General features: G+C 32.6%; 1 protein-coding gene across 1 annotated transcript in view; it reads right to left on the bottom strand.

Moving 5' to 3' along the window:
• Window positions 1–12,064, bottom strand: part of LOC131803836 (MAP/microtubule affinity-regulating kinase 3-like) — a 179,073-nt gene that overhangs the window by 31,628 nt on the left and 135,381 nt on the right. The gene's annotated exons all lie outside the window — the stretch shown is intronic.

The raw sequence follows: 12,064 nt of genomic DNA, 5'->3' as shown, positions 1-12,064 counted from the left end.
CTAACATTTTGAATTTAATATTTTAAGGTCTATCCTGTATTTTTTTTTTTTTTTTTTTTTGGAATAGCTCTCGGTTTTTTTTTGTTTGCATATTTTTAAGGACTATCGTGGAAATTTCAAGATTATTTTCTTAAAAATAAAATATTTTGTAAAATACCTTTAGACTTATAATCCTGTATTTTTAAGATTGTTTTCTCAAGGACTATCAGCTCTTTAATGTTAGTTTTTTTTTTCGAGGATTTTCAAAGGGTTATTTGGCAAAAAACCAGAGAGGTTTTGCTAATTTTAGTTTTTAGTAATAGTGGACTTATACAGAATACCTTTTAAGAACTATCAGACCTATAATCGCAAATAAGTTATAGTTCTGATAATTTAAAAATTTGGATAAGGACAAGTCAAAGATTGATGGATTTATTGGAATACATTTTAAGGATAATCATGTATTTTTCGGCATATTTTTTTAAGATTAATCTTGATTGATTTCATAAAATTTTTGTGAGTTTTATAACCGAAAATCCTTTCTAAGGACTATGTCAGATTTTTTAAAACGTTTTTGGTTTTTTAATAAATTTTTAACATATTGTTTTGAAGGATAATTGTGGCTATTAATATTTTTTAAGTACCACCAGACTTATCGTTGATGGTTTTATTAAAAACATTTTAAGGACTATTTTCAAAAATCATCTGACCAATAAGTTTGGTTTTTTTAAGATTTTTTTTTGTGGACAGTTTAAAGGTCTTCAAGATCCAGGGATTTTTATAAAAAAATGTTCCTCGACGCAATATTATTTTTAGGAATTTGGATTTAAAAACATATTTTTATACCCTCAACCATATGGCTAGAGAGGGTATATTTCATTTGATACGGCCAAATAGTGCCTCCTGGAAATAACCCTAGATCTCTTTGGACCAAATATTTGTTAGCTATACTAAATGCGCATAGTGGTATAGTATCTTATTGACCTTTCTTTAATGATTTTAGGTCATTCTTAAGATCGTATTTTAAAATCATATTTGTAATGTCGTGAATTCTTTAAATAATAATTTTTGAGAACATTCTGTCCTTCTAAAAGAAGATTTTTTCGGGCATTTTTAAGGGCCTAGGTTTTTAAATAATATTTTAAAGGACATTTATGTCTCTAAACATGGACTTTTAAAATAACATTTTCAAGAACATTCAGGTCTTTTTAAGGATATAATTTTTTGAATAATATATTTTAAGGATATTCAGGTCTTTTTAGGGATGTATTTTTATACCCTACAACACTATGTGTTGGGGGTATTATAAGTTTGATTGGGTCAAAAATTATGTAACACCACGAAATATTGGTTTCCCACATAGGAAAGTATATATGGATCATCCTAGCTCGCCGAGCTGAGTCGATCTAGCTATGTATGTCCGTCCGTCCGTCTGTCCATGTTAACTTGTAATCACTCTACAGGTCGCAATTATGGCCCGATCTTCACGAAATTTGGAATGGAGGTCGGGGTTGGGTCAGAATAGAACCCTATTTCTTTTTGAGATGATCGCCAAATGTTTAGGGGTTGAAATGGACCAAATACTGAAAAAATGTCGGATTTTGCAGTAGCTATACAGGTTTAGGGCTGGCAAGAAGCCTACCAATTTGGGTGGTCATCGGATAATATTTAGCGGGTAAAATAGACCATATATTTTGTGTTGAAAAAATTCCAAATTTTTCATTAATCCGCGAATATTTTAAATCCCGGCTAAATCACAAAGCCATGACAAGGTTACTTCTGACCTTTACATTGATGTTAACATCCAACAAATCGGATATACAGCAAAATATGTGCGATATAAATGTTTATCAAAGAAGATATGCTTGAAAGATCTCTTATATGTCGAGAACGGCTGAACTGATTTCGACAGTTCTCATTAATTCAGAATGGCCCCTTGGCAGGAAAGAAAACACGTCTAAAAAAATCGCATAAAAATATCTCTCTAAAGATGAAAATATTGATTTTGTAAAATTTTCTCATATTTTTTCAATTTTGTCATATTTTTGGCATATTTTCATTTTGTTTCATTTTGAATTAAACATTTGGTAATATTTCTACAGCTAGCAAAACTAAGTAGTTAGGATATCAGGATATCATATACAGATCGCATTTATGGCCCGATCCTTACGAAATTTTGCACGGGGATAAGATGAGGGTCAAAATAGAAGCCTACTCTTTTTGGAGATGATCGCCATATATTTAGGGGTTGAAATGGACCAAAAAACTGCAAAATTGTCGCCAGGTCGTAATTATCGCCCGATCATCACGCACATTTGAAAGGGGGTTACCGGACATTGCAAAAGCCATGCAGTTTTGGATGGCCATCCAAAAATATTCAATGTGTGAAATAGTTTGCCAACTTTTGTAGACGAAATACGAAAATGTCGATTCCAGTGACTTTTTGGAGAATTCACAAATACAGGAAAGACGCACTTCTGAGTATTTCGTTGAAGAATGTCTGTATCTCATATAAATGCGTTTCAGTCAAAAACCAATAATAAATGTTAATCTTTTGCCACTTCTGAGAGATTATAGGTCTTTGGGAAATATTGGTTCCAGATCTAGGAAGACCATTTACGTGCAACATCTACCAATTAATTGGAAACGAGCAAATTAGTTGAAGTTGCTATTATTCGAAAATTAGAGAACGGAACCTGATGGTTTTCTTTTATTATTTGTCACAATATCTTGTGGAATTCTTTCGAGTATCTTGCCTATATAAACTGTATCGTTTATTATAGTGTTGTAGGGTATTCAACGGTCGGCCCCGCTCGACTGTAGCCTTTGCTTACTTGTTTTTTTTTTTTAATTTTATTGAATGAAAGCAAAAATTTCGGAAATAACATCATATATTAGAATAAGTTTAGATTTGTTCGTATTGGTCACCTTTGGCACGAATTATGGCCTTCAAACGTCCAATGAAACCGTCACACGCTGCCCGAATGTTGCTCTGCGGTATTTTGACCCATTCAGGGCGAAGCGCTTGCTTAAAGTGATCGACACTAAAGTATTTTTTAGTGCCAACTTTGCTTTCCAAAATACTCCAGCCAAAATAGTCCAACGGATTGGTATCCGGAGATTTTGGTGGCCATTGTGCGCTGGAAATGAAGCGAGAAACCTCATTTTGCAACCATTCTTGGGTGGCGGTGGCGTGCTAAGTGCAATGGTGCTGAGTCTTGTTGGAATGTTAAAGGTCTGCGGCCAAAATGTTTGCGTACCCAAGGCTTCCCTCCAGAATATTTTCGCGATAATATTCGCCATTTATTCTGATGCCACTGACGGTTAATACGAGCGGAGAGCGACCATTGCCTGTTATTGCGGCTCTCACTATCACCATGGCCGGTGCTTGAGTTCTGGTGGCCAATCGGAGGTGCTGACCTCTTTGGCAAGTAAACACGATCATTTCGTTTGTTTACCAACTGCTGGACTACGAATGTTTTCTCATCGGAGACGGAGAAAACCAAATTCGGCAGTTCACCACTTTCGGCCAAGCGAAGCAACTCTTTAGCTCTTTTGAGTCTATTTTCTTTCTGTGTCTTTCTGTTGCGGTGTAAGTTCTTGCACTTTTTGGAATTTCAATGGCTTTACCCCAAGCTCAGTTTTCAATATTTTCCGAATGGAATATTGCGATATGTTCAGCTCACGAGTCATTTTTTCGGCCAATGCGACGCCGGTTTCGATCAAGTCGCTTCATTTCTTTGCTTTTCGAACCATTTCTGCTGATGTTGCTGTTTTCTTCCGTCCACATCCTTGACGTTGGGCTACGCTACCAGTATCACGGTAACGAGCGATGGTGCGAGACCCAAGAGATTTATTCACATTTAAATGCTGGAGTGCTCTAACGATAGCCATTTGTGGTTTTCCAGCCAAATATAAAGAAATCACACTATCACGCTTGAATTCCATCACGAACAACTTTTTTTTTTGTGGAAAATTCTCACCAAAATGCATAATGAGCTGTCACTGAAATAATTTTCACAGGTGTCGGATGAGTGGCTTAGAAATGACAGCAGTCTGAAGTTGGTTGCAGTTTTTTCATCTGACCCTGTATATATTTTGCCATATGGCTGGGGCATAAAAATCAAGGTCCAAACTAAAGTATTATATTTCTAGAATGGTTTTCCAGGGCCATTACATCAAAAATCGTGAAGTTTTTAAGAACATTGCTAGGACCAACAAACTTATAATCGTGGATATAAAATTGTGGATTTGTTGGACTATTTTTTAAGAACTATGTGTCCCTATAACGATCTTAGAAATCCACCATTAATAGACCAATGGTGGATTTCTAAGATCTTATTTCAAGGCCCAACAAATCCACAATTGTGGATGTATGAAGAATACATTTTCAAGGAACATCGGATCCCTCATCTTGCATTTTTTGACACTATTTTTCAAAAGAACCTTACCAACCATAAACATGTTCTTCGAAGGACCTTCTTCCAAGGAATATGTTTCTAAAGCATTATTGTTTACAACTTCCTTACAAATTTTAGTTTTTTTATCTCCTGGAATCCTTTAGTTCTTGTTTTAGTTGCTGAGTAGTCTGATTATCATGTCCTCTTTAATTTTTTTATTCTGAAAAAAAAAAAACAACTTCTGTGTTGTTGACCCTTTCAATTGCAGAGAGTCTTTCTACAAATTTCCAATCAACTTCGATGACAATAATGAAGGAGCCAAATGGGGGAGAGAAAAAAACAAGTCCTTATCACAAAACAAGGATAATCAACTTCAAATTTGATGATGTTTTGTGTGTGTGTGTGTGGGTCTGACTTCAATTGTTGCAAAGGTTGTTGGCTCGAGTTGATTTAATTGATTTTGGCAAATTAAAGCATGACCAGCATTAATTGAGGGGAAAGGAAGAGTGGGGAAAGAGAGAGAGAGAGAAAAATTCCTTATTTTTTAGCTAATGAATAGGAGGGTGAGCAAATTAATCAGGACCTTTGTAAATCGAATAATGCCCTTAGAATCCTGTTTTTTGCTGCAGCTGTTGTTTATTTTCCGCTTGGCCGAATAGGAAGCTGGCTAACAAACAACCAACCAACCAGATGGAGCTCTCAAATCAAGTGAGACGGAGCTCTGTCTGTGGGATAATTAAATCATCCCATTGCTTCACGTTAGACTATTCTGCTTACTCATTAAGATTTCTGCTGTAGTTTTGTTAATTAATTTCAATCATTATTTTTATTATTGGCCAGAACCGGCAAAACATTTACCAATTAATTGGCGAACGACAAGACAAGGATCAGAGGATTATTTACATAGTTTGCCAAAAATTGCCCCACCACCCACACACACAATGTTTGAACTGAACTTAAAAACTTTTCTGCCCTGGAGGGGAAAATATGCAAAATGTTGCGTTCCGTTCCGCTTCGCTTCAATGCTAATACGCTTTGCAAAAGTGATGGGCAAGATTTGCAGAATTTTTTTACATAATATTCACATTATGAATAATTACGCTTGGCTTGGCTCTGTCTCCTGTTTGGTTGGTTCGTTGGTTTGAGCAGAGGGCAGCTGTAACAGTCGCTTTTCTTTTTTATACCCTCCACCATAGTATGGAGGGTATATTATGTTTGTCATTCCGTTTGTAACAACTCGAAATATACATTTTAGACCCCACAGCATAACATTCTATGTCGATTTAGCTGTCCGACCGTCCGACCGTCCGACCGTCTGTCTGTCTGTCTGTGGAAATCACTCTAGCTTCCGTACGAGCTGAAGTAAGTTGAAAAAAATTTACTCAAATGTGTATTATACCTGCCGGTCTCTTGGTATTGAAAATGGGCCATATAGGTCCACGTCTTCGTATAGCCCCCATATAACGGTACCACCCGATATTCGGTATTTTGATGATTTGAGCGACATTATTTACCGGAATTCTTTCAAATTTGGTATTTGAAGTTCGTACTGGATACTACAGCCCCCATATTACGGTACCTCTCTATATTCGGTATTTTGGTGATTTTAGCGACATAATATACCGGAATTATTTCAAAATTGGTATTTGAAGTTCGTAATGTATACTACAGCCTAAAACAGAAAATGGGCCATATCGGTCCACGACTTCGTATAGCCCCATATAACGGTACCTCCCGATATTCGGTATTTTGATAATTTTAGCGACATTATTTAACGGAATCAAATAATAATCAAACTTGGTATTTAAAGTTCGTAATATATACTACGGCTTAAGACAAAAAATGGGCCATATAGGTCCACGTCTTCGTATAGCCCCCATATAAGGGTACCTCCCAATATTCGCTATTTTGATGATTTTAGCGACATTATTCACCGGAATTGTTATGAATTTGGTATTTGAAGTTTGTAATGGATACCACAGCCTAAGACAGAAAATGACCCATGTAGATCAACGTCTTCGTGTAGCCCCCATATAACGGTAACTCCCGATACTCGGTATTTTGACGATTTCAGTGACATTTTTCATCGGAATTGTTTCAAATTTTGTATTTGAAGTTCGTAATAAATACTACAGCCCGTGACAGAAAATTGTTTGTGCAGGTCCACGTCTTCGTATAGCCACCATATAACAGTACCTCCCGATATTCGGTATTTTGACGATTTTAGCGACATTTTTCATCGGAATTGTTTCAAATTTTGTATTTGAAGTTCGTAATAAATACTACAGCCCGTGACAGAAAATTGTTTGTGCAGGTCCACGTCTTCGTATAGCCACCATATAACAGTACCTCCCGATATTCGGTATTTTGATGATTTTAGCGACATTATATACCGGAATTATTTCAAAGTTGTTATTTAAAGTTCTTAATATATACTACAGCCTAAGACAGAAAATGAGTGATGTAGGTCCACGTCTTCGTATAGCCTCCATATAACGGTACCTCCCGATACTCGGTATTTTGATGATTTTAGCGACATCATTCACCGGAATTGTTTCAAATTTGATATTTGAAGATCGTAATAGATACTACAGCCCGTGACAGAAAATTGTCTGTGCAGGCCCACGTCTTCGTATAGCCCCCATATAACGGCACCTCCCGATATTCGGTATTTTGATGGTTTTAGCGACATCATTCACCGGAATTGTTTCAAATTTGATATTTGAAGTTCGTAGTGAATACTACACCCTGTAACAGAAAATTGTCTGTGCAGGTCCACGTCTTCGTATAGCCCCCATATAACAGTACCTCCCGATATTCGGTATTTTGACGATTTTAGCGACATTATTTACAGGAATTGTTTCAAATTTGGTATTTGAAGTTCGTAATGGATACTACAGCCTAAGGCGGAAAATTGTCTGTGCTGGTCCACGTTTTATAACCCCCATGGTACCTCCCTCGGATATTTTGATGATTTTAGCTACATTATAAACAGAATTTTTTAAGTTTCGCATTTGAATATTGTAATAGCTTATAACAAACCTATGCAGGTCCATATAGACCCTAATCTAACAGTATTTTTAAGATTTTAACAGAATTTTTAGCGGATTTTATTTTTTTTTTTTGAAAATTACCAAATTTGTACCAAATGGTGGTATTTAAAGTTCGGCCCGGCCCAACTAACCGCTTTTTTACTTGTTTTTCTTTTCTTAGATTACTGCAGGCTGCTGCTCATACATCATTTGTTGGTGGCCATGTACTGGAAAATCATTCCGAAAAATTGTGGGAGTGGGAGAATGCTTGTCATAAAGAAAAACACTGCAGAAATTAAGATGGAGACAACAACAATGAAGGCGTTGAGGAGGCATTTTTTGTTGTTGTTGTTGTTGCTGTTGTCATAAAATAATAATCCGGTAAATGTTATCATAAATTTAACAGATTACTTTATGCATATCCAAACGAAAAGAAAACGGATTACGAAGTGAGAATATAAACAGAATTATGAATGAATTGAGCAGCGATGAGGAGTGTGGGAATTTGGTGCCGAGGTAACATAAAATTACAATTTTAATTTTTGCAGTACATAACCGCATTGCGATTAAGGAATCCTGACAGTCATAAATTACAGAATAATCATTTTGACAAAGGATTAAAAAGATATTAGGAAGGACAACCATTCACCTGAATGGAGATTATATAAAACCAAATATTTAAGGACATTCAGGCAAATAGTGGTGGATTTCTACATATTTTTTAATATTTTGAAATGACTCTAAACGTTGATTTTTTAAATAATATTTTCAAAGGACATTCAGGTCAAAAACGTGGATTTTTTAAATAATATTTTCAAAGGACGTTCAGCTTTCCAAACGTAGATTTTTTAAATAATATTTTCAAAGGACATTCAGGTCTATAAACGTGGATTTTTTAAATAAAATTTTCAAAGGACATTCAGGTCCAAAACGTGGATTTTTCAAATAATATTTGCCAAGGACATTCAGGTCCAAAAACGTGGATTTTTTAAATAATATTTTCAAAGGACATTCAGCTCTCCAAACGTGGATTTTTTAAATAATATTTTCAAAGGACATTCAGCTCTCCAAACGTGGATTTTTTAAATAATATTTTCAAAGGACATTCAGCTCTCCAAACGTGGATTTTTTAAATAATATTTTCAAAGGACTTTCAGGTCTATAAACGTGGATTTTTTAAATAATATTTTCAAAGGGCATTCAGGTCTACAAATGTGGATTTTTTAAATAATATTTTCAAAGGACATTCAGGTCTATAAACGTGAATTTTTTAAATAATATTTTCAAAGGACATTCAACTCAATAAACGTAAATTTTTTAAATAATATTTTCAAAGGACATTCAGGTCTATAAACGTGGATTTTTTAAATAATATTTTCAAAGGACATTCAGGCCTATAAACGTGGATTTTTTTAATTATATTTTCAAAGGACATTCAGGTCTATAAACGTGGATTTTTTAAATAATATTTTCAAAGGACATTCAGGTCTATAAACGTGGATATTTTAAATAATATTTTCAAAGGACATTCAGGTCTATAAACGTGGATATTTTAAATAATATTTTCAAAGGACATTCAACTCAATAAACGTAAATTTTTTAAATAATATTTTCAAAGGACATTCAGGTCTATAAACGTGGATTTTTTAAATAATATTTTCAAAGGGCATTCAGGTCTACAAATGTGGATTTTTTAAATAATATTTTCAAAGGACATTCAGGTCTATAAACGTGAATTTTTTAAATAATATATTCAAAGGACATTCAACTCAATAAACGTAAATTTTTTAAATAATATTTTCAAAGGACATTCAGGTCTATAAACGTGGATATTTTAAATAATATTTTCAAAGGACATTCAGGTCTATAAACGTGGATTTTTTAAATAATATTTTCAAAGGACATTCAGGTCTATAAACGTGGATATTTTAAATAATATTTTCAAAGGACATTCAGGTCTATAAACGTGGATTTTTTAAATTATATTTTCAAAGAACATTCAGGTCTATAAACGTGGGTTTTTTAAATAATATTTTCAAAGAACATTCAGGTCTATAAACGTGGATTTTTTAAATAATATTTTCAAAGGACATTCAGGTCTATAAACGTGGATTTTTTAAATAATATTTTCAAAGGACATTCAGGTCTATAAACGTGGATTTTTTAAATTATATTTTCAAAGAACATTCAGGTCTATAAACGTGGATTTTTTAAATTATATTTTCAAAGGACATTCTGGTCTATAAACGTGGATTTTTTAAATTATATTTTCAAAGGACATTCAGGTCTATAAACGTGGATTTTTTAAATTATATTTTCAAAGGACATTCAGGTCTATAAACGTGGACTTTTTAAATAATATTTTCAAAGGACATTCAGGTCTATAAACGTGGATTTTTTAAATAATATTTTCAAAGGACATTCAGGTCTATTAACGTGGATTTTTTAAATAATACTTTCAAAGGACATTCAGGCCTATAAATGTGGATTTTTTAAATAATATTTTCCAAGGACATTCAAGTCTATAAACGTGGATTTTTAGGTAATATTGTCAAAAGACATTAAGGTCTATAAACGTGGATTTTTTAAATAATATTTTCAAAGGACATTCAGGTCTTTAAACGTGGACTTTTTAAATAATATTTTAAAAGGACATTCAGGTCTATAAACGTGATTTTTTAAATAATATTTTCAAAGAACATTCAGGTCTATAAACGTGGATATTTTAAATAATATTTTCAAAGGACATTCAGGCCTATGAATGTGGATTTTTAAAACAATATTTTCCAAGGACATTCAAGTCTATAAACGTGGATTTTTAGGTAATATTGTCAAAGGACATTAAGGTCTATAAACGTGGATTTTTTAAATAATATTTTCAAAGGACATTCAGGTCTATAAACGTGGATTTTTTAAATAATATTTTCAAAGGACATTCAGGCATATAAATGTGGATTTTTAAAATAATATTTTCCAAGGACATTCAGGTCTTTAAACGTGGATTTTTTAAATAATATTTTCAAAGGACATTCAGGTCTTTAAACGTGGATTTTTTAAATAATATTTTCAAAGGACATTCAGGTCTATAAACGTGGATTTTTTAAATAATATTTTCAAAGGACATTCAGGTCTATAAACGTGGATTTTTTAAATAATATTTTCAAACCACATTCAGGTCTATAAACGTGGATTTTTTAAATAATATTTTCAAAGAACATTCAGGTCTATAAACGTGGATTTTTTAAATAATATTTTCAAAGGACATTCAGGTCTATAAACGTGGATTTTTTAAATAATATTTTCAAAGGACATTCAGGACTATAAACGTGGATTTTTTAAATAATATTTTCAAAGGACATTCAGGTCTATAAACGTGGATTTTTTAAATAATATTTTCAAAGGACATTCAGGTCTATAAACGTGGATTTTTTAAATAATATTTTCAAAGGACATTCAGGTCTATTAACGTGGATTTTTTAAATAATATTTTCAAAGGACATTCAGGTCTATAAACGTGGATTTTTTAAATAATATTTTCAAAGGACATTCAGGTCTATAAACGTGGATTTTTTAAATAATATTTTCAAAGGACATTCAGGTCTATAAACGTGGATTTTTTAAATAATATTTTCAAAGAACATTCAGGTCTATAAACGTGGATTTTTTAAATAATATTTTCAAAGGACATTCAGGTCTATAAACGTGGATTTTTTAAATAATATTTTCAAAGGACATTCAGGTCTATAAACGTGGATTTTTTAAATAATATTTTCAAAGGACATTCAGGTCTATATACGTGGATTTTTTAAATAATATTTTCAAAGGACATTCAGGACTATAAACGTGGATTTTTTAAATAATATTTTCAAAGGACATTCAGGACTATAAACGTGGATTTTTTAAATAATATTTTCAAAGGACATTCAGGTCTATAAACGTGGATTTTTTAAATAATATTTTCAAAGGACATTCAGGTCTATAAACGTGGATTTTTTAAATAATATTTTCAAAGGACATTCAGGTCTATAAACGTGGATTTTTGAAATAATATTTGCAAAGGACATTCAGGTCTATTAACGTGGATTTTTTAAACAACATTTTCAAAGGACATTAAGTTATATAAATGTGGATTTTTAAAACAATATTTTCAAAGGACATTCAGGTCCAAAAACGTGGATTTTTTAAATAATATTTTCAAAGGACATTCAGGTCCAAAAACGTGGATTTTTTAAATAATATTTTCAAAGGACATTCAGGTCCAAAAACGTGGATTTTTTAAATAATATTTTCAAAGGACATTCAGGTCCAAAAACGTGGATTTTTTAAATAATATTTTCAAAGGACATTCAGGTCCAAAAACGTGGATTTTTTAAATAATATTTTCAAAGAACATTCAGGTCCAAAAACGTGGATTTTTTAAATAATATTTTCAAAGGACATTCAGGTCCAAAAACGTGGATTTTTTAAATAATATTTTCAAAGGACATTCAGGTCCAAAAACGTGGATTTTTTAAATAATATTTTCAAAGGACATTCAGGTCTATAAACGTGGATTTTTAAATAATATTTTCAAACCACATTCAGGTCTATAAACGTGGATTTTTTAAATAATATTTTCAAAGAACATTCAGGTCTATAAACGTGGATTTTTTA

The sequence above is a fragment of the Musca domestica genome, unplaced genomic scaffold (assembly GCF_030504385.1).
Source record: "Musca domestica strain aabys unplaced genomic scaffold, Musca_domestica.polishedcontigs.V.1.1 34, whole genome shotgun sequence".
Classification (NCBI taxonomy): Eukaryota; Metazoa; Arthropoda; class Insecta; order Diptera; family Muscidae; genus Musca; species Musca domestica.
This window is presented reverse-complemented; position numbering and strand designations above follow the sequence as displayed.